A 24,704-nucleotide genomic window follows, 5' to 3' on the forward strand; every position below is an offset into this window, starting at 1 on the left:
CCCACAAACTAAAGGTAGGAGGCTGCTGCCGGCAGAAAGCCACCCAGGCCGCCTAGACAGTTTTGGAAATCAAGAGGAATCTCCCAGCTTCGGTATTAATTGAAGCATATTGACGTTCTGAGCAGATTGGGCAAAAGTGTGGTTGTCTTCTGTGCGGAAAGCCCTGCGTGTCTTTTTTTTTTTTTTTCACCGCGGAAATGCAAATACAGGTGTATTAATGGTCAGCCATCAGTGAGCGAACTAGATGGGGTTTTCTAAAACAAAAGTCACCGACTTGCATTGAGAGTGAGCTAATTAATGACTGTGAGTCCTCGAGGTCTTTTTGAAAAGCAGGTGGAGAGGTGGCTCTTGCTTGTAGATGCAAGTTGGCTTTAGATGGATTTAATACCTGTGTAATTTCATTGATGCTTCTGTGTGTTAGAATGCTTTTTTAAGAAACGTTGCGCGGTGTTTTTACCTATGTTTTTTCCTCATTTGCGGCGGTTGGAAGCAATCTGAAAATTATTGCTGTGTAAGGTGTTGTCTACCCCAGTTTGTTAGGATGTTTAAAAGGTGTGTATGCAGAACACCCCTCCCCACCCCACCCGCAGCCCGGGCTGAACATTTGCCAGGACTAGCCCACTGTTGTCCTCGGGACACTTTTTTGTATGCACGCGTAGAGATACTTCAAAAATAAAGTAGCTCTGTGATCGAGAGGCATTTCTTAACGTGAGTTCGTAGTGAGGAGTATTTTGATAGGCGGAATTCAAGAAACCACAGAGATGAGACCTAGTGGCAGACGATTATCCTGGAAATTTTGCAGGTTTGGAGTTTCTGGCTTGTTTATAGATGTGGAATGAAGGCTGAATGTATCTCCTCTTTTTAGTGACCTTAATGGTGGTCTGATGGTAGACTTCTAATTTGATATTATTTGGTGTGATTTCATGAGGGCAAATGGTTAAGATTTTGAAAGAAAATTAAGTTGCAGTCATCCAGGGTCTCTGATTTCAATAGCATTTTGGAAAAGTCTGAAAGAAACCAACATTTCTAGATTCTGGAACTTTGAGGCGCAAGTGGTTTTATGTAGAACTTTTTTTTTCTGGTGGTACCAATTGTGTCCTTAATGTACAGGAAAAGAGATAAATATTACTTATGGATTGTGTAGTGGTTTGAAAACCTAGGCAGATTTTTAACTGCATAGACGCCGTCTCGTTCAAATTAAGACTATTTCCTGCAAAATCCTTTAACTCCTGCTAACGGATATGTAGGCATTTTCTCTCAGAGCCCCTCTTTAACAAGATTTCGTAAGGGCACCCACGTTTTCCTCCAGCTTTTGATCATTTATGTATTTATTTGCGCAGGTACAGTATCTCGAAGCCACCTGTCAATTCCCTTTCTCGTTATCCAAGAGTGTAGATTTCGATTTAGCCTAACATGGTGCCTTCGACTTGGGGCTCATGGCATCTGTCTGCCCTCTTCCCCAAGAGCCTGCATTCCCTTGGGAGCAGGGCTGGCGAGCCCCCCGCAAGCCCCTGCCTCGTCTGCAGCTTTGCGGGCGGGCGCACTGCTACCTCCCGGCAGCTGGAGGAGGAGGCAGATCAAAGCCTGAGAACCGCCGGCCCCCAAGGCGAAGATGTGCCCTGGTGTCCGGGGAGAAGCCTCCTTGGTCCCCACGCAGCCCTGGGTGCTGCCCGCTGGTGCCCTGTCCCGCCGCCCCGCGCGCGCCCGCATCCTTCCTCCCTCCGGCTCGCTGCCCCAGGGCCTTGCTCTCGGCGTGCGGGTTACCGTGAAACCTCGCTCGGGTCCTGGACTTCCCCACGTCCGCTCCGGGCACGGGCTCGGCCTCGCAGCCCCGCCGCCGCTTGCTCGCGGCCGCCCCCCGGCCCCTGCGGCCGGCGCGCTGCCTTGGCTCAGGCCCGCGGTGCTCCGCCCAGACCTCGCCCGACTTTCCCGGGCCACCTGCAGACCCCGCGGAGGGCGAGGCGCGGGGGCCCGGGGGCGGCGGCGGGGGCGGGCGCGGGCCTCCCCTCCGCAGCCCGGCGCGCAGGTGGCGCGGCTCCCGGGCTCGCTGTGCGCCTTAATTGGGTTAAAGCGACGCTAAATACCGTAGCACTTTGTGCAAACTAATTGGTGTAACCGGGGCCTTTTCACTAACGATTTGCACTTTAAAGAAGAAAAATAGATGGTGAGATAAGGACTAAGAAACTCGTTAGTCCTAGAATGTTCCAGGGAAGTGAAATCATTAGGTTTCAAGGGCGCCGGACTGTGTTTGGGGAGCTGCGTCGTTCAGCACCCTTCACGCTGGGAGCTGACAGTGATTTACATAACCCAGGATTCACCCACCCGCTGTTCCCGCGGTGGGTGAACTGGGCGCCCTAGAATAATACTCCAGTTGCCAGTACCGCTTGTTGCTGTAACGCAGTGATTGTCTATTACACTGAACACGTGAAATGAATTGCCTTCTGCAGCGAGTCCTTCAGTGATCGCGACACCTCTCATTGTTGAAGGGAAAATTAAACTATTCAGAGGAGTGTCCTTTCCATCCCCTAATTTTTTTTTATTGAAATGACCTGTGGATGGGAATTTACAATACATAGCATATCTTTGTGTGGTTCAGCTGATTTTAATCTGGGCTTTGGAGATATATTTGTTTTGTGGGAACAACTTGCGTAACTGTTTCATAGAAATTCGTTCGAAATACCGTTTGACCTATCGAACTAGTTATTTCAAATGATGATATCATACATAGAGATAGCTTAAAATCAACTTATTTACTCCTATGAGTTTATAAAACAACTCAAGTGATACCAGTCTTACATTATTATTTTTACTACAAATATAATCATAGTAGTTAGTACTAGAATAAAAGCTTGTGTGTTCCCATGCTTCAGGATATAAATGCTTAATTGTCTTCAGTGGTATGCTAGCTATACAGGCATCTCTGACATGAGCTAATAATAGAATGGTAATTGAAGAAAACTGACCCAATTGATAGGGCAAAAAAGAACGAATCTCATGATTTAATGCTTACATTTGAATATTTGAGATTTTAAGGTCTAGCCAACTTGACTTGTTCATTTCACCTACTTCATTTACTAGGCAGCCTTGATTTAAAACATATCATTTAGGAAAAAAATCCGAAGAACTCACAAGGACACCATTATCATGAAATTTAGAACAGTTGATGAATATAAAATAAATGTTGTGATCCTTAACACTTTGAAGCATTCAAAGTAACAATGGCAAAATAATTTTTCCCGAAGTGCTGTTTCTTGGGTAAGTTATCTCTTTCTGTAAACCTACTTAACTTACATGGGATATACAAAGTAATGCTTACAATAGTCCCCATATTAGGTTTAAAGAAAAACTGTTATTTTGGGAAACATAAGAATGCAATGTTTCTGTGTTTTAAAAAACCTAATTTGAATTTGAATTACGTGTTCATAAATTTAAGCAATTGTGACCTTTCAATTCGAGGCTATACATACACATGTTACAATGCTCACATAGATATCGTTCCGTGTTTTTGCATATCTTCTGGTTGCTCTTCTATTCACAAGTATTCATGAATTTAAAGTTTTTTTAAATATGTGTTTATTACACTGGGGAGATAAGAAGAATATGAAGTTGAGTTTATTAAATTATTTATCCCTACTGCTGGAGTGGCTTTGAAAGCTCATTATATGCATCTGATTTCTCCCCCCACCCCCACTCCTTTTTATAAATGCACCCAGGCTGTTTCATCTGTTTCATTCTGCCAGACACAATGTATTTCTTTTTTTACACCAGAGAAATTAAAGACAGATATTTGTGCAGGGTTTTCTTTAAGTGTCACATTAAATAAAGTGAAAGAGAGGGAGTTTTTCTGGCAATCTAATTTGATAGCATCTATACCTTTCTTCCTGTTGTGACTCCTGGGCATAAGAACGCTTGAAACAACATAGCTTGAGAGATTCAAAAGTTTCAAAGATTTCTTAAAAGAATTATTTCATATCTTAATATCAGGTTTTTATGGCAAAGTACAGCAGAGAATTGAGGTCACTGATTGCACAGTTTGGACCCTGTTTTATTTCTTCAACCAGAGTGTCCTGGTAATTGTGGTTAATTTTTAATAACTGCTTCCTTAATTCTTCCCTTGAATTATCAAGGTTGTTACCTCAGTTTTCCTTATCCCCTAGTACACGATCATATAGGCACCTTTGTGGTGGGGAGGCCTTTTTTTTCCCCTACGATGTTGCTTAGCCGACTTGCTGTTGGTACTAATAAATGTTGAAAAGAAAGTAACTTCGAGATTAAGATGGAAGTTGGAAGTGTACCTTGTAAGAATTATCGCTGCTGCTAGAGTTGCAGATTTGAGTTAATTCTCGATAAGTCTGGCCAAAACCTTTCTTATGGTAGAAAAAAATGTAAAGCTTGGGTTATCTACATAATGTTCCCAGGTTCCTCACTTCATTCGAATGTGTACACAGGCTGCAGGATTTTTTAAGTTGCATCTGTAAACTGAGAAATTGGGGCGGGACGCTTATCAACCAAAGATGGTCTTGATTGCTCAAAAATTGTGATCTCTAGCCCTTTCCAAACATCTGTGAACACAGGGGTTTGTCACTCACTTACTGAGTACTGTGGAAGAAGTGATGACTCCAGTAGTCTAGCTCCTCAGAGACCCTTCAGAAAGTCACTGTTATCTTTATAATCTATAAAATTTACATTGATTTTGTTAGAGTTCAGCTTATATTTTTCATTTGGATATTATAGAAATATTCTGACAGGATAAGTGGACTCGTGTGGTTCTTTTCTATATGGATATATGAAAACCAGGTGTTCCGTAACCCATAGCTTACAGGGATTTGCAGACACTTGTACATATGCCTGCATCCTTATTGCTCTTAGTATACTAGAGTTTGATTGTACTTAGAGAAAACAGAAATCAGAAGCGACTGGTGTCTGTTAATCTGTACATCTGCATGGGCCATTCAGTACTACCTTGCTCTCATTACTGTCCCGTACTGTATGTGATTGTCACTGAATATATCCAGCATGACCTTGAGATAAGAGTATGGTGCGTAGCTAATCAACCTCCAGTGATTGCACGTCTAATTTAACCTTTCCCAAATTTACAGTTTTGGAGCTTATTTTTTAATGAACTAAGCAGTTCCTCTAAAGTAGGATGTATTTTTTTAATGATCAGTAACTGGAGTAGTAATTTAAGAGGATAATTACTTTAAATAAAAACATTACCTTGTATCACGTATATTATATGCAATAAAATATATACTTTATGGAGAAAGAAGGCAGTTGGTTTAGGAATAGGAAGATGTTTCGTAATTTTACATATAGATATGGAGATTATAAACATCTGCTAATAGACCACCCACATAATATTTCATTTCCACTTATATATGATTATTTTCACTATTGTAATGTGAGCATAAGAACTTTGTAAGATGTCGTGTTTCTAATAAAAACTTATGAACCCAGTGAAATATGAAGTATAGCTTTATTTTATTTGTATATGAAATTTAGTTTTTATTATTTCAAGTCAGGTTTATTATTGAAGTTTTTCATACAGTGCTAGCCTAGTCCATGACGTTTCCCATATGAATGTGCCATTCTATGATTCCTTGCCACAAAAGAGTTTCCTCATGCCTCCTGTTTTACTTTTTAATGTGTAAATTTTATGTTTTGTTTATATATATCTGGTTATTTTAGTTTTATATAAAAAAATCTTTAGACTGTAAACACTTTCCTTTATTCCCTTAGAATTTATTATATGATCAGGCTTCTAATTTAAGGCCCGTTTTAAGCAGAGGGGACTGAAGTAGAAGCAAAATATAAAATGATATTTCAGATATATAAGAAATAGGTTTACAGTTTTAATTTTGCATAAAAGTTAAATTTTAATATAGTATGTGACATAAATGCTTGATAAGAGACTTGGTTTTCAAAGAAACTGCTAATATTAGTTATGCCAGCACGAATGTATCTATTAGGCTTATAGTTTACAGTTTGCACATCAAAAAATGGGCAACAGGAAGTCATCATATAAGTTAGGAACATTTGAGGTATAGTTGTAATGTTCCCAGCTTTATGTCACTAGAGAAAGAAATCTCCTCTCAGTATTTAAATTACATTTTACTTTACATTTTGAGTAAATTAATCCTCCCTTAGTGGTAGGGGATGATGGCAAGGGGGTTTGTTGGAGCTAATGTTAATTAATATATATATACATTCTTGGAACATATGCTTCTAGTCCTAATTTTGTGTAAGTATACATTGTCATTTAAATGTAGATGATTCTAAATACTGCAAACAAAAGAACTGTTCAGTTGTAGGAGTGCAGACATACTCATTGATCATGGTGCTTTTCCAAGTATTCCGCCTTTTCACAAGTTGGAATGGTACAGCCAGTCTTCTTACCCCAAGATATAAAACCATTTAAATGCTTTCCTGTTTTATATTTTTATTTGGCAGTTGCAATAGCAATTTTAATGTTATGCATGCTCACAGGCCTATTAAGAAAGAAGTTATTGCTTTCCTAATACTCTTAAGCCATTTCAGGAAGTATACTCTTTTTATGGTTTATAAAATAGCCTGTGCATGCAGGCTGTGTGTATATCCACACACACAGTTTCAGATAAAAGATTGAATTGGCCTCTATACATATTTTATGCTAACCTAAAGAAACAGCTACGAAATAGAGGATTCTTGCCACTAGGATGTAATGTCACACACATCTGCAAGATCGTTCCATAATAACTCTTGCAGTTTTCCATAATACCTTAAGAGATTGCAGCTAAGTGGATATTAAAAATAATAATAACTGAAAGTTCCATCAGTATTTATCCAGTCACACATACTATGGTAGTCTCAAATGTCATAGCTTTTAATTGTGAATTTGAAACTTAAACATTGCTGGCAATTCTGTCCATACAGCTAAAAATACATTGCTCAGTCGCTCACATACATAATATGCATGCATATATATAAAACACCTTCCCTTATTAAAAATTGTTTTTTTGCTTTTTTGCAACAGACCAGGGTTAAGTTTTTTGCAGCCTTAACCTGTATTTGACAAGCAAATTGCATAACTCATGGGGGGGTGGGGGATGGTCGGGGAGGGAATGTGGGTTTTTTGGGGGTTTGGGTTTTTTTTTCTTTTACTAGCAAATTCAGTTCTTCATTTGTTTTGCTCTCCACGCTGCATTAGCACAGTTTTCCCCTGTGTGCATCTGCCAGTGTACAATTTAGCCACGGGCATCTGTAGACCTTGTGGTGATCAGTATTGCAGGCAAAAGCCATATGTGTTTAAATAAAAAAAAATCTCTTTATTTCATTTGCTGTTTTAACTGGATGGATAACTTTTGTGCCTCAAGACAGACGAAGAAAAAATACAGAAATAATTAATTGCCTCTATTCTTGAGGCAGTTTCATTTCCCCCTCCAATATGGAATGCTTGTCAGCTTTTCTGATAAATGACTGCATGTATTTGCATAGATTTTACATTAACACAAAAATTAGTTTTATTTGTGGAAAACTAGTTTACATAATAATATAAAAACCTAGTGTTATTGATTATGTTTCTGGGCATTGATAATTTATTAAAGGGATTGTAGCATTCTTATTTTTCAAAGATCTGATCAACCTATTTCTTAATTTTTAAACTTTCTTTTTCTTTGTTTAATTCTGCATTAAGTAGACAAAATATCCATAAACTTTCCAAGTTTTAAAAATTCTCTTCTAGACATATTAACCACAACTATTTCAGACGCATAGTTGGTAGCATTTATTTAGTAAAATGGTTCTGATTTTAAACTTTTGCCAAGGAAGATTTTTAAGTACTTGTTATCAGTCACATACTCCACAGACAGTTGGAGGGTTGCATCTGTGTGAATGATTTTAATTTTCAACGTTCATGTTGCTGAAAGGACAGGCACTCTGATGGGTGTGTGCAGTGAAAATCATTCCTGAGACGTTATGCATTGTTTACAACCAAATTTAAAATATGTCTGAGAAGTCTTTTCTCCATCTTCAGTCTGGCTCCTTGAACATATTTAATCAATCGATCACCCTAATCCAGCCTGGACAAAAACACTCTGCTGGAGCTATTTGGGTGCTGAAAACAATTCTCCCCCTTTCATTGGCAGGCATTAGATGTTTATTCATACTGTAATCTGGCATCTTGTTGTCTAGAGGCAACCTGCTAATTATGTGCTATCATTGTGTTATCCATGTTACGGAAAATTCAGATATGCTCACTACTGTGAGTTAAACCACAAAGCTTTTCATAAGATGTACTTGATCCTCAAGAAACCCACTACACTGAAGGGCAGCCTAAATCAAGAGTGCCTCTACCACTTCTCGATTCTGGGACACCCTGGGTGCCAGCTGTCACAGCTCAGCTAATGATGACAAATGCCCCCTCTATGCAGATTGCAGAGCTGGCGGGCGGCTGTGAAAGGCAACCCGATTACCTTTCCTCAGATAGTAACCGAGCCTTTTAAACTCATGTCAGAACGAAATTATCAGCTTTGATAGTTTCAATATCTGTATCATTAAAATCAAAAGTCAGAACCGTATCAGATGACACCGACTCACTTTTTAAAAATGTTTCCGATTTTTGTATAATTTACTTTGCTTTACCCTTGAATGCTATAATATCCTTAAATGAAAGACTCTAGGTGAAATATATGTCACAACCGCACTGGAGTGTATTTCGACTCTGCATGTAACTCAGGTAGTATGAATTATTGAGAAACTTACAAAACTCTTTAGGCTAGAAAATAGGATGAGGGCAAAACGTGTACTTCCCTTGTCTTCACCTGAATGCAGAAGCCTCTGTTCTTCCAGACTGTTCCAGCTAATGGTTTTATTATTTTTTAAGACTCCATAGGTTATTCCAAAACCATTTAGAGACTAATTGGTGCTAATGATTTGTTTTCTCTGTTTCAAACTTGAGCTTTTGTTTTAAATTGTTAATTTGTTCCATGGAAATTTGTTATTACGCTACATATACCTGCATGGATTATTCGAAAGTAAAATGAACACCACTAACATGATACAATGCAGTGAGATCAATTGCCTATGAAAGGAGATAATATTTTATAATTGCAACATTCTTTTTGATTTGCAAAAGACTTTCATATGCATTGATTGATTTAATATTTAAAATAATTCTGTAAATTGAGAGAAATGGGTGATAAGGAATGGGGACCGATACTTAATGAGTATTTAATCTCATTTAATCTTCACGACAAATATTAGTTCCCATTTACGAATAAAGAGACTGAGGTTTAGAAAGGTTAAGTGTCTTACAAAGGGTCACAAAAGTAATTGCAGAACTATAGGTCTGTCTGTGGCCACTCTCAGCACTTCAGTACCTAAAATGTATATTGGAGAGACGTATATGTATGCATGGCTGCATAAGTGCTGCTAGGATATAAATAAGGATTATTCTGAAAAGAAACTACAGGCTTACATTTACCTAAGAGTGTGATGGCTTTATGAGTTTTAAAGATAAGCTCTTTACAGGAGTTTTCTCATTAAGTAAATATTGAGACACTTTTTATCTTAAGAATTTTTATGATAATGTCTTGATCTATCACATAGAGGGAAACTAAGAAATATATATGCTAGTTAATGAATATCTAACTGGACTAATTCACCTAAAGAACCACTTCATTGTAGAACTTGTAATTAATGGTATATATATCCTTTGTAAACATGATGGAGAGAAACTACTGAACAATTACTTGAGTAAAGTATCTAGATACTGTTTTTAGAACACATTTTGTTTTATTTAATGACATCAATGAGTCATGCAAGCCACAATATTGTACATCTTTCAGTTCAAGACACATGGAAATCTCCCTTTTATCATGAGTTTAAATACAATCATTTCCAAGAAAGCTACTGGAATGCCAGTTGTTTCTATTGCATACTGATTTTTTCTTTGGTGTGGATACTACCAAATAAGGATTTTTATCAATGATGCATCTGATTATGTTGTCCGTACTCTATCATTATGTATTTTAATTATAAAATTCTACATATAGTTACTAATCAGTACGAATGCTTAATGACTTGTAAGTAATCCAATGTGCACAGAATTTAGATAGAATTTATAGTGAATATTTTAGTAAAATGTAGCATGCAGTTGGTGCTGGGAGGAAGAAACTAATTTTACTCCTAAGTCAGGCATTTTATATCAGGGCAGGAGAGAACTTTAGAGGGGAGTAGAGTGTAGTCCTCCTCACGAGCTGTCTACAGCTATCTAGAGCTTTACGACATCCAACCTCTGCTTTGACCTCCAATGATGAGAAATTCATGTCTACTCAGAGAGCTGCTTGCACTTCCAGACACTTCTAATTGTTAGAAAGCCCTTCCCAGTATTGAACCAAAACTCTCTGTCTCCTCGGAACTTTGACCTTTGGGACCTTCTGTGTCGTCTTATCCGTTCAACATTTAAGATACCAAATGGAATATGCTCTTGCTTCTCAGCCATTACGCAGATAGCATATTTTACGTCACCACACCGTTCAGGACCCGTTCTCAGACATCATTTTCTCCATGTGTGGTGGTGCCTAGAACTCATTACTCCCAGAGTGGACCGGTGAATACAGAGAGGCCTCTGTTAAGTGAATGTGGTCCTATTAGCTTTGGGGGAGTCAGTCCACAGCCCTGTTGGTAAATGCTGAGCTGTGTGTGAACAAATACCTCATTTGTTTAAACCCATGTTACTAAGGTCCTAAGTACATGACTTTTTAATTTTTCTAACTTACTTCATCTTTGTATTTTAAGCTATGTTTTCCTTGGCTTGACTTAAAATAGAAGATTTGCATTATAGTTTTGAAAAAGAATTAACAGCCACAACAGTTCTTCCTTAACAGTTGTCATAGGCTATGCATGGAACTTCCATAGCAAAACAGAATTTAGCTACAATGAATTTATTATTTTTGCTCAGCTAGTTGCATAAAGAAGCTAATCCACTTAATAAGATACGTGGATAGATTAAATTCAATAAATATTACGCAGCCTTTGTATGTTTTTTTACCAGATACTTGAAATCCTAATTCAAGTTTCTCATGGCATTATCAAAATATATAGCTAATAAGCCTCATTTGGCATAAAGTACCTACTTTATGTATTTTGACATATTCATCGACTTTGCCCTGTGAACAATTTTTGGTCTACAAATAGAATCTACAAGTTTCCCATGTGCTTGAACAATGCGCAAAAAGCATAATAATTTTAATGTACATTAATATGTTCGTGGAGTATTACAGTATTATTGGAGTCATTTCCATATTGATCCATTAATATTTTTACCTTTTGTGGTAACAATAGTTTCTAAATATTTAGCTTGAGCAAAGTCAAAAGCTTTTCAAAAGTAGTGTATTTGACGTCAGTGTGAAAATGTTTTATTAAGTGAAAATATTCTCACCAACCGAGACCCCTTCTGCTCTATTAATTTCGGCAAAAGCAATACCTAGAACGAAGCATGCAGTAAACCCTGGAGTGAACTGGTGAATGCAAAGCTGCCTCCCCTGAGTGATGAACACGTTGGTGGGAACACATATCCAGAAGATTAAGTAGTAAAAAGTAACCAATATTAAGTAATTGAGAAAATACAATATGCATTTATTTTATTTATCTCAGAGTTGTTTTAAAAGATATATCTACTAACTTTTTTTGAGTGTGTGAATGATTTTAAAGGCTTACGTTTCTGTGAGTAAGGCACATGGCTTTATTTGCCAGAGTTTTTTTTCTTTTTCTAAATGAGGATATGTCATTAATACGTTATTGACTGTGGCTGTGACATCTAAGCACTGAAAACACCAAGACAGCCTGCCTCAGATTCGGCTTTATTGCAATTTGTGTCTTGAATAGAGAGTAAGGAAGTCCAGTGCTTTTACAAAAGAAAAACATTCTCAAGTGAAAAACCTGCCCCATCTGTTTCATCTGGTGGCTTACGCAATAAGAGGGGTTATCACATGAATCTAAACGCAGAAGCAGTTGTTTGATGGACTCTTTCTGTGCTTTGTGGAGTTTATAAGTCGCCCACCCTATTGTGTGTCAGTCCCGGCCGACCTCTTCTGCTGAGCATATTTAGGGGATAATTAGAACTAATGAAGCCCAGAACACAGCTAATTCTCCAAATGATTTATTCTCATGCTTTTGTCTGATTCCTAGGAATTATCCACATCATAATCTACGCCACTGTTTTTTCCTAGCCATGTGTTGATACAGCTACTTTATTTTTATATTTATTTGATGGTCATTAAAAACAAATTGGGTATTTGAAATACCGAGAAACATGTTGCACAATAAAAGTTGATATCATTTGTTAGTCCACCCAGGTCTTCACCCTCTTCTTTGCTGTTTCTATCCCAAAATGTCCGTGGTGCCTGTGAGTAGATGATGGGCTAGAAGACATCACATGGTGGGAACCTCTTCAGAAACGTACCACTGGAAAATAAAACCTATGAGTAAAATAGTTGAAAATCATTAATGGATGATGCCTAGTTGAGTTGGGTTTCCCAAGGAAATCAGAAGTTTTTTAAAATCTTCATGAATAGCCGTCATGTTTCAAAACCATTTCACTAATCTGGCTTCACTGTACTGGCAGTGATGGGGGTGACGTTTCTCTACACACCCTCACCAAGAAGCCAGTGATTCAGTATCCTGGAACACTTTAAATCCCACCAACTTGCTTTCCTTTCCTGTTACAACTGTTGCAATGAGTGTGGCCCTGTTGCTGTGCAGGTTAAGATCTGGTAGCTTACTGAGGGCATACTAGAATGAGGACGGACACTGTTGCCAACACGAGAAGGCTATCACTTTATTAAGGCTTTCCTCTCAGTAAATAAGATACTCAAGTCCCTTCACGTAGGTAGTTTGTGCACCCTATTTCCTATTTGTTCTCCTGTTGTTTGCAAACTAGAGCAGAATTTGTTAAGAATTACTACTTTTATCTGCTGATGGCAGTATTTAATATTCACCGTACTCGAGAGCCCAGATAATAAATACCTTCAGGGCAAGTACCACTTTATTAGATGTGCTGAAATACCTATAATACTGTATATCACCAACTCTACTGCCTACCTAGTGACCTAAGAACCAGTGGGAGATCTCCCAATTCTCATTATAAGACATTTAATGCTGCCCCTGATAAACTCAAGTCTTACCTGTATGCCTTGAAGGGCTTCCCCCTCCCCGTCTTTACCCCTCTGCCTGGAAAGTCAGCTAAGCGCCCAAATAACCTTAGAACCTTGAAGGAAAAAGTGACAGGTTATTATTATTGCTTAGACTTCAAGAGCATCTTTTTTTATTTTTAAATTTTTACATCTTTATGAGACATAGAGTGAGGTGATAAAATGAGTTAATATTGAGTCCTCCTTATATGGTGCTAGGCGTTGCACCGGGGCACCTTGGCCTCTCAAGAGCACCATGAGGGACATGCTGCTGCTCTCATTTCCTTGTCGAGAATCTGACACAAGGAGAAGTTGAGTCACTCCTTCAAGTTGACAGAGTTGAGATTTTTCAGGCAGCCTTTTTGAGTCTAGATTCTAAAGTCCACCTTCTTAGTGATTATACTAAACGTATCCTACGTTTGTTTTCCCGTCTGTGAAGTAGGGATGGTAACATCTACCTTGCAGGGTTGTTACATAGATTAAATAAATAAATACACATGAAAAGCTTAGAATATTTTTTAACTTGTGTTACCCAAGTCCAGCATAGTGCGTAGATGAATACTTGTTGAATGTCTAACTAAATGAGTATCATCTATTCCCATGCTTCCCAATGGAGGAATTTGTTAATTTCCTGATTGTTTTGGTAGCATACAGCAGATACTTAATATAAATGATTATTCATCTCCTACTCCCCAATAAAATGCATTGGTGACCTGATTTCTGTCTTCAGCCTCTCCCCTCAACTCCAGACTCATTGTCCAGCTGTCTCTCCCACATCTTCTCATGTATGTCAAATGTGTATCAAACATTACACACCCAAACCGAGCACCTGCTCTTCAGCTCCAGCCCCCTCCTCCTGCAGCCATCTGTGCCCCAGTGAGTGGCAACTCCTGTTTCCACTTGCTTCGGCTGACACTGGCTGCCGTTCCTGCCTCCTTTCTCAGTGCACCCCACACCCAGCACATGAGCAGTACCTCCGGAATCTGGCCACTCTCTCCAACTTAAGAGCTTCAGTGCTGGTCAAGTGTACACTATCCTCTCTGAAGTGTACATTTAGTTATCTGAGAGGTGTCCCGGCTTCCTTCTTACCCCATTTATGCTGTACCCCTTATTCTCTTTTTTCAACATAGCAGCCAGAAAGGTCCATTAAAAATAAAGGAAAATCAGATCATTCCACCCTTAAGTTCAGAATTCTCTAACGTCTTGCCATCTTCGCCTAAAAGTCTAAATCCTTAAAATGAGCTATTAGCCCCATAGTAAGCGCCTTCAACCCTGTTCCCCTGGTGGAAGGAAGGGAGGGAAGAGCAATTGAAGGGAAAAGGGAAAGAAATAGAAAAGAAGGAATGAAAGGAGATAATCAGTTAATTCTCTCCATGTTTTTTTTGTAAGAAAGCTATGGAAACTCTACTTGAAAGTTATCCTAACCTGTTAACTCACAAGTCTTTAATGGCCTCTTGATATCATTGACCTCATCATTTTTGAATTGTTCCTCTCTTCACAAAAGGAAGAATGTTCTCTATTGAGCATTGATTCTGTGCAGGACTCTGCTCTAAAAACTTTATGTATGCAGCACGTGGTTGGGTGGGGTTTTTCCTAGCTCCAGAACTGGGAACTGGGGCCCGGAACTGAGAGCAAAGAAGCATCTAGAATGTGATCCTCTCAGAGCTGGCAACAGCAGAGGCCAGACAATAAGATGGGGAGACACTAAGTTCAATAAATATATCAGCAAGTAAACAACTATGCACCACGTCAGGTGCAATAAGTGCTCTGAGGGGTAGGTATCACTGTCTCATTTTTGGGTATAAGAAAAGTGACACTTAGAAAAGGTATTTAAGGTCCTCCGCTAGGGCTGGGTCTTGAAACCATTCTTTGTGGCTGCAGCATCCATGCGCTTAACTGTTGGGCTCTGCTCACCACCTCTATTCAGGGTCCTGTTTTGCCTCTTACCTCGCAAGCTGATTTTTCACCATTAACTTGACTGCCCTTTAGGTTTCTTCTCTGTCATCCTAAATAGGCGTAGACTGTGTAGCTTTATCTCATCTTCTGGCTGTACCACTCAAATCATCATCTCCATGTAGATGTGTCACAGATCTGTGCCTCCAACCCTGACCTCTCAATTACTTCATCGTCAGTTTGTGGCTCCTGGTGGACATTTTCCAAATTGATGCCCCGTCATCTCAAGTACAAGACCTTTCCAATGGAAGTCGGAACCTACCGTCTCTCATTCCTCCCTGTGCACTTCTGTCATTGACTTGAGTCCTTGTTGTAATTGCAAAGACTTGACATCCTGGCCATTATGGACATGTCTCTTCCCCTTTGCTCCTTCTCGACCCGCTCTGAGCCGTAGCAATCACTGAGCCCAGTGGGTTCTCCTTCTTCCCTTTGTCCTTCACATGAAGCCTTGTCATACCCACCACCGCCACCCCAGTTCAGATCTTTATCAGTTTGTCCCTGAATTGTGGCTCCCGGTTTCCGTCTTTCCCTTCTCTGGACCATCATGAAGAACGCTAGTACATCAGCCTTCTCACAGACCACTTCCATCGTGTCACCCCTATTCAAAAAACTCAAATTGACTCCCAATTCTCATGAGAGGAAAGGGGGAAGAAGTGAGGGAGGGAGGGGATGAAAGCCCCTCCTGTGGTATTCAGAGCACTTCCCGATCTGGCCATAGCTATATTCCAATGTTAACTCATTGATGTCCATCCTTGAATTCTCTACTATAGATTGATTGTTTTCCAAATACAATTCTTACATTTCTTTCTCTGCCTTTTTAAACTTTTGCTCTTCATCTGTCAGAATTACATTCCTTCAGATCAAACATATCCTCTGTGATTCTCCTAATTAAAACTGGTTTTTCCTTCTCGATAATCCTGCGCCACTTGACTTTTCTGCTGCTGATAAAGTTTAGATGAGTGCTATTTTTATGAAAGTTGTTTAAATGTTTCAGTGTCTTTTGTCCCCAGTATGGATTCAGAATTCCTGGATGATAAGCAAACTTTTACCCATTTTTTTACCCTCACCCTAAAACACCTAGCATATGCAAAGTAGATGTCAGTACAGAATTGTTGAGCGATAAAACTTATCTTAATCATAAGATATCAATAATGTAGGAGGAAGGTGAGGGCAAGTTTAATGATTATGCAAAAAGTTGATGTTAATGATCGTAGTGGCCATTTCTTCTGTTAAGTATTACAAATAAATTGGACAAACTAATGTTCATATGTTATATTTCACCCAAGAACACTATAATAATATAACATACCGAGTCTTTGGAAAAACTGGCTGGCTTCCAGTTTCTTTCCTGAAAATTCTTAAAAACCAAAATATGTAAGTAGGTTGGGATTCTGCACAGCCATCTCAAGCTGCCTCTGTTATCTTGGTGTCGTAAGACTATACAAAGACGTATTCCTCAGTCTCTTTCCTGCCTTATATTGCTGTAAGTGCAAGTTCTGAGGCTTCTTTTAACATTAGATAGAATCTTACCTAAAGATACTCACTCCTCAGTACAATCCAAATAAGTGTTTAGACAGATTTGAAATAAATACTTTTAATACAGATTCATGAATTATGAAATCTCCAATACTAAATACATATGTAAACAGTATTTGAAAAGCATGAGGTTGTAATCATCTGGTTGCTGATGGCAATGGATATCTTACTTTGGCATGAACATTGGACTGCATAGGCTGTAGTATTTCTAGCTGTATCTGTATGGAATGCAGTGGGAAAAAATGCAGTTATAATCCTTCCTATTAGCTCAGAAATACGGAAAAAATATTCCTTTAAAATTCTTCGCAGAGGGCTCAATGAAGAGCTTCAATCATTCCGTTGTCAAATATATCTCGAGTGTCACCTGCGCAATCACCACAGTGCCCCAGTGATACCACCCTGCCTTCACAGAGCTTTCAGGCTAGGAGACTAGAAGGATAAGAGAGCACCCGATTACAGTTCAGGTGGCTTTGCACTAATGGTTAGGAAAGGAGAGATTACCAGCCATCATAAAGGAGGGCATGTAAACACAGTTCAAGGAAGCTTTCTGAATGAACAAATGGAAGGATGAGTAAACTGACTCTATCAGCAAACATTTGTCAAACGTATTTTTGTTTCTCTTTCTATTCTGTTCCCAAGCGTTGTGTTAACTAATATAGTAGATACGTAGTTCGCAGCTTCCACTGGGGAAGTTGGATTTACCTAAGGTGATTGTCAAGTTTCTGCCTTGAGTGACAGGGGTACAGAAGCTCTACCAACTGAGATACGGAAATGTTGGAGCAGGAACAGGTTTTTCTGGGAAGATGATGAGTTCAGTTTTAATCGCCAAACTGTGGCTTATCCGAGTAGAAGCATCAGAAAGGCAGCTAAATATGTGACTCTAAAGCTTAGGAGAGAGCTCAAGGATTCATCGTAATATTTTCTGGAGATCGAAGCATGAGGGTGCTTGAAAGACACCGGGAGAGAATACAGAATGAGACGAGGTCAAGGACATTATCCTGGGAAAGCACCAACAAAGGAAGATGATTGAGAAGCAATGCTCAGAGAAGTAAAGAGGAAGACGGAGAGACAGGACTGTCCCAAAAGCCAAAAGCAGGAGAGTTTTAATGAAAAAGTAGTGAGCAACAGTTCAGCTACCACGTGGAGTTCAAGATGAAAATGTCTTTGTCCCTCCCCAGCATTTTCAGTGGCATCACAGAAGCAGAATGCAAATTACAGTGGGGCCAAAGAGTAAATGGGAGGAAGTGGAGTGTACAACATGCTTTCAATAAAGTTATATGTAAAAGAAGGTTCATCGGAACAAGTGGGCCTAGGAGGAGTTGCCAGAATATTGGAAGCCAAAAGACAGCTTTCCAAGATAATTTCTACTTGAATGCTTTGAATGCTTTTTAGGTCTTTAATAAAACAATTTTATCATGAATAGCTGATGAGACTAAAGTTTATTTTGTTTTATTCCTGTAGCTGGGGCAACCATAGACTCCTTTAAACCACCTGATACATGAGAGACTCTATTTAGAGTCAACGGGAGTGTTAATTGCTCGGCGTATCTGTCGCCAGTACTAGCCAAGCGTCTCTCACGATATTTTGATAGCCAATCATATCTGTTGCGTGTGAGTTATGTAAAACTGCCCCAGATACTTTTCCTTTGAGTCTTTGATTATCACATAACTTCCTTTAGTATCACAGTAGAGTGAGCAAAACCCTTAACTGGGAGTGGGGACCCTTGGGCTTTAGGACTTGCCCTTTCTCTGATGCCCTCTACGATCATTATTAATGGGTCCTGTTAACCCTTCTGTACAGTTCCCTGCCTTGTATGATGACAGCATTGGCGTAAATGATTTCTAAAACCTTTCCTCCCCATCCACTTGTAAAATCATTCAGTTCTCTGTATTTATTTAACTTTGAGGTCAGCACAAAATATCAGCACTTCTACCTTTGAAAGTGTACTTCATTATGGGTAACATATGTAATCCTGAAAATTTGGCAATAGATTGTATTTTTATGATTTGAGTTATATTTAAATATATTTGAGTCTATTTGTCCAATGACCCTGATAGTGAATCTTTTATAAATTACTTTATTCTTTTTTATGTGTATTTTTTATTGACATATAGTTGAGATACTATATTATATTGGTTTCAGTTATACATCACAGTGAGTGTCAGCAGTTACAAATGCTGAATGATTTCTTGATATCATTTTTCAAATTAAACATTTAGTTATTAAATGTTTTTGAAACACAATTCTGTATCTTTATGTAGTTATCTTTACGTAGTTTTAGGAAGGATGTAATGATACTATTAAGAGTAAAACAAAACTGATGATAAGTAAGAAAATAGTAAGAAAGTAATTGATCACTTATATGAATTCATGACTCCCAAGTACTAAAAGAATTTGTAGATTAGGTTGGAGAACCATTGTTGAGGAATTAGAGAGAATGTGAGATGTTCTCAGAATACCAGATAAGGGAAAATAATGGAAAATTTTGTTCTTGGCATCTTCTTGTTCAACATTGTTGACAGAGATGTGATGAACACTTACGGGAAAACTCAGAGTGCCTCAAATCCTTTTGGTAAGCAAAGAGGATCTGAATTTTTTAAAAATAAATTTGTATTCTGATAAGTTAAGATGTATATTGTAAGCCCTAGAGCAATCTCTAAGAAAATAAATGTATACAGTTTTTAAAAATCATTAAAGGAATACAGTGTTGCACTAGGAAATATTTACCTAATACAAAAGAATGCAGTAATGCAGGAACAGATGAAGAAAGAAGAAATGAGACATCTAGAGAAACAAAAGTAAAACGGCAGACATCAATTCAGCCATTGGAATAGAATATTAAATGTGAATGGATTAAACAATCCTATCAGAAAGCAGATAGTCAGACAGGATTTTTTTAAAAAGCAACAAGACCCAACCGTGCTCTCTACATTCAATTATATGCTGTCAACTCTATGCTTCAATTCAATTTAGATTCGAAGATGTAGATAGGCTGCAAATAAAAAGACGAAAAAGGATTTACCATGCAAACAGCAACCATCAAAGAATTGGACTGGCTATACTAATATCAGAAAAAAAAATGATTTTTAAGCTAAAAAATCTTACTAGAGATAGAGATGTTTTATAATGACAAATGCGTTAATTGAGAAGATATAAAAATTATAAATGTATATGTGTCTAACATAAAGCCCAGAATACATGATGTAACAACTGACAAAATTGAAGGACAAAATAGTTCTCCAACAAGAGTTGGAAACTTCAGTAGCTCAATTTTAGTAATGATATGTTAATTAGACAGTAGATTAGCAAGTATATAAAAGACTTGACCGGCACTATAAACCAGCCAGACCTAATAGCTGTAGAATGCTATACCCAATAAGAGAATTCTTCTCTAGTGTACATGTAGCATCCTCCAGGGCAAACCATATGTTAGTCATAGGAAAAGCCTCCATCAATTTTAAAGGACTTAAATAATACACTGGAATTAAATTTAAAAAATCAAACAACAGGTGACACAAACCAGTTAGTGAATATATTGAATGACACGAAGATTCACAAATGATATGGAAACCCTGTCATGTGATTTGAAGGAACTGAGGCTAGTTTAGTCTATTGAAGAGTCTAATTTGGATGATAAAGATGGGAATGGGACCTAACAGTTTCCTCTAGTAAAAAAAAAACCTGTCATTTGTCATAAGGGGTATGTTTGTATGTGATCTTTCAGAGGAGATAAGTAAGACCAATGGAGGGATTTACAGCCCAAAGTAAGGGAGAACTTTCTAGTAGTACTTTCCCATAAGACACAGGCAGGCTTGTACTTGCATATATTGTGTCCCTTAAGTGTGTTTTAAAAAATCCTACATTAGAAAATCAAGCAATAACTTATAACAATGCTTTAAGAAGAGCTCTATTCCCAGAAAGATAAAAGAATTATGTGATTTTTGTAAAATGTCGTTTCCCAAAAAGTCAAAGAGAAACCTTCGGAGCCGTGCAGGCGTGCCCCACCCAGGGTTGAACCTGGAGCTTAGAACCTGAGTCAGCCCATTTCACTTCTTTCTCAAAATAATGCCCCCCCAAAAAAAAGACACCCCACAAATTTAACAAATTTCTAAATAAATTCTTGTGGAATTTCCTTATCTTTTGAAACTTCTCCTTAACTTTATAAAGCCAAGCCTTGAATTTCTAAGGAACCATAAGAGAAACTCATTCTCAGTCTGTGTTCCAACGCACAAATGGTGAATTATTTAAATAGCAATTCAGATGTTCAAGTGTGTTCATACAGAATCTTCAAAGGTGAAGATTGTACAAAAATTAATGATACAAAAGACCAAGATCACCTCCTATAGACTATTTCATAAATAATGAACATTGTCACTCAGTTATTCCGTCAGAACTCTGAAGAGCCTTCTGTGGAGAACTGAGGAGGTGCCCCCATGTGTGTGATTTTTGTGTACACCCACAGATGCACTGAAAAATGTCCGTCTATTTTGCCAGACCTTCTAAATTTCTAAATTCATTAAGGCAATGTCTTTTTTATCAAGAGTCGAATTTTCAAAACAGATTTTAATAAGAAAAATGGCTTCATTTACAGTATTCTCCTGTAAATCCTCAATAGTGACTCCTGTTGGAGTCAGGCAGGCATATTCCTTTTTACCCTGGGCCTCCTTTAGCATATTCTGCTTCCAGGGAACTCAGTGATGTCCTTAGAATGCTGGCCTAGTCAGCATCCTAATTGTCTGGTGTACCTGTGAGATGGGATAGTAATTTACATTTCAAGGACATCTGTGTAAGTCTGGTTACAGCATCTTTCAGTCATCTGTGTTTTCCAAATGTTGGCCCATCAGTATGAGGGAGATGTGTATTATCTCTTTTAAGGTTACATGCAATGATATTTCTCCTCAGAGAAATCTAACGTCTTAGATATGTCTAAGATACATCAGATTATTTACTTCAAATCTTATCTAATTTTATATAGCTAAATATATTTATGTTTTTCCAAGAATTTTCTACTAAAAGTTTAAAGAGAAGTCCATTTAAAATAAAGTCCACTTGAAATGAATATTTATGTTTATGGCTTGCCAAACTTTCTTTATAAGATTGGCTTTTATTTTTTACCTCGAATGCATTGTTTTATTTCTACCTACTCTTTTTCCTGTACACGGTTATTACTTTAGAAGCAAAATTATTTAATGATGGATTTATAACATTGTAGATCTTACCATATTATTAATTGTACAAAAGCTCTGTTCTTAAAGGTCATATAAATCAAATTTGGTGTACAAAAGCTCTATTCTTAAAGGTCATATAAATCAAATTTGGTGAAGGAAATGGAGATGCTTAGTAGACATCTTCCTAGGCATTAAGAATTACTCACTTACAAGGATATCTTACTATCTTACTGTTTATGCATGAGTTAGATACTTGTAACCACGCCTCTCCCTGAGTTGAAAACTTTTCATTGCTAATCTTTGTGTCTTATGTATCCAGAAAAAATATTCAAATAAATTCCTTGAGGTGTAGCCAATAATTGCTAATTACTATTCAGTTTCTTCCTCCCCCGGGCAAGTTGGTTACCATCTAGTACCCAGAGCAATGGGCCAAAGCAGGAACTCTCTGGTATTAATGCCTGTGTAATAAGCTACAGTGAGACATCACTACTATACCATATGGAGACATCATGATTTATAAATTTTAGAGATGGTTGTAGCAACATTAGATGATAAAACACTTTCCTCTGAACTAGGAGAGCAGCAATTCCACTTAGCACTTTCTAAACACCTCCTGCAGGATAATTTGAAGAAAAGAAGTTCAGAAACAAAGTGCTTCAATATCTTTAATAAATTGCGTTTCTCCCTATTTAACTTATCCAAGTGCACCCTGAGAATTTTTTCACTTCAAATCTGGATCTTAAGAAAATGTATGCTTAAAAATACTCAAAATAGATTTGTCAACTAGCTACATTAAGTGTGTAGTCCCTGCTATAGTTTAATGAAATGATACCTGTCTTCACTAAAGGAAATGCAGTGTGCCAAGCCCTTCATTAATTTCCCCCCACTAATACTTTGTGGTCGGCCATGTCCGGTACAAGAGACATACAAACAGATGCTTTTCCAATATTAATTCTTTGTTCGTGACCTTTTGGTTGAGATTGCTGTGTTGTTGTGTTGTTTAAAGACGGAAGACTCAGTGGAATTGATGTGACCACACCAAGCAGTGTACGAATAGGTATTATTTCTATTATTTCTGGCTTGGATCTGTAACCCAAGTGAATCATAATCACTTGTAGAAAAACAAATAGTCTTACCATAAGCAAGCAGTTTCGTTTTGTTTGTTTTCTTCGCCAAATGAGAGAAAATGAATGTAAAGCTCTTCCCATTGCCTTTTTTATTTTTATTTTTGCACAATAGCGTAAGATCTGTTTACCTGCTTGAAATTCAGATTGTTTTATTATAGTGTCAGTTCTTCGGTCTTGGCAGCACTTCTGAAGTGCCTGTTCGCACCGAGACGAGGGTAGTGAATGAATGCTAGTGTTGACACCACCTAACAAGCAGGGATTATGTGTTTACAGAAGAAGTAATATGATAGGTCAAGTGTAAGAGGCGCTTCTCACGAGCACTTCAGCACATAATGAGTGACTGGCTGGAAGGGGCTGAGCTGCCACTCGGTGCCTTCCAGTGCGCCGTGATGCCTGCCTCTCTTCTCCAAAGCTCTCTTGATCATGTTCAGCTGCTCTGTTCTCATGTGGGGAATAATAGTAGAGTAAAGCTGCTTTCCTGTCTCATTTTTCTTGCTAATTTACACATTCAGGCCATTTTTTGTTTGCTACCCTTATTTGCTATTCCCTTTCGTCAAGGCACTGTTCTCTTTTTTGCCTCAGGCTTAAGAACTAATTTGAGCTTCTATAATTACTTCATGTTTTACACCTGTCTGCATATCACGCGCGCGCGCGCACACACACACACACACACACACACACACACACACACACACACACATCTCTGTACCTAAGCTGTATATCCCCTTGCAGAAAAGCTAGTTTTCATATACAAGGAATCCTAAGTTTCACCCCTCAGACTTCCTACCGAAGAAACACAATTAAAGTGTTGAGACATCCTCAGCCATGCGGCTGACCTCTGGAGTTCATGAAGGACAAATGAACGCTGTCTGCTCAGACAGTTTGTGTTAAGACATTGTTGAGCAGAGAGCCTGAGCTTTGTTCCCCGTGAATGAAGCAATGGTTGTAGTCATTTGAAAATCATTAAGACTCTGAATGCACAGTACCATTCCACAGTGTTTGCTCTGCGGCTGCCCTCCTGCTTTAATAGCCACTTATTAAATTTGGGTCAAGGGTACTCTGGGAAGTACCACAATGAAGAACCCTGTTCTAAAAGTTACCTGTTTGAAAAAAAGGCAGTTGATTAGATTTTTAACTCAAGTGACAGCTGCAGTTCATTGCCTGTCCTTTGTGACGTCCCACAGCCGGAGCAGCCTCTTGTAATTTGGGGCTTCGTTTTGTAAGAGCTTTCCTGAATAATCCAGAGTTGCTCTCCACTCAGAGCCTGCGCCAATCCAATTAGGAATTTAGCAAGGGTCAAGTTAAGGAGACTTTGCGCTTCATGTTTGCATCATTAGCGGTAAGACGGTTATGAGAGTGCATGAGTGTGCGTCGGGGAAGAGGACGAAAGGGTGCAGGACGGGACGGACACAAGGCTGGCGGCCACCAAGGAGGCGCTCCCCGCACCGACGGCGCCTCCGCAGGCCTGGAGCAGCACATCCAGCCGTCGGTGGGCGGTGGTGCCCTGGTGGATCAGCCGTACATAGTTGCTCGGAGGTCACGGGGCTGGCTGGGGCCGAGGAGGGGGAGGCTGTGTTCCCCGTCCTCTGCCCTCGGGTAGCCTGTTGCTGCTGCAACTGGGTCCCTGTCTGGAAGCCGTGAAGGTGAAACCTCCCGAGCATTCATTATTTTTGATGAGATGACAACTACCTAGGTTCGTGTTCTCCCTCCTCGTGCTGATTTCCTGCTTTTTTTCCTTTTTTTTTTTTTTT

General features: G+C 38.7%; 1 protein-coding gene across 3 annotated transcripts in view; it reads left to right on the forward strand.

The window, feature by feature from the left end:
- The window catches only part of NBEA (neurobeachin), a 547,470-nt gene that overhangs the window by 374,237 nt on the left and 148,529 nt on the right, over positions 1-24,704 (forward strand). The window lies entirely within an intron of this gene.

Source organism: Manis javanica, chromosome 1 (genome assembly GCF_040802235.1).
Source record: "Manis javanica isolate MJ-LG chromosome 1, MJ_LKY, whole genome shotgun sequence".
Taxonomy (NCBI): Eukaryota; Metazoa; Chordata; class Mammalia; order Pholidota; family Manidae; genus Manis; species Manis javanica.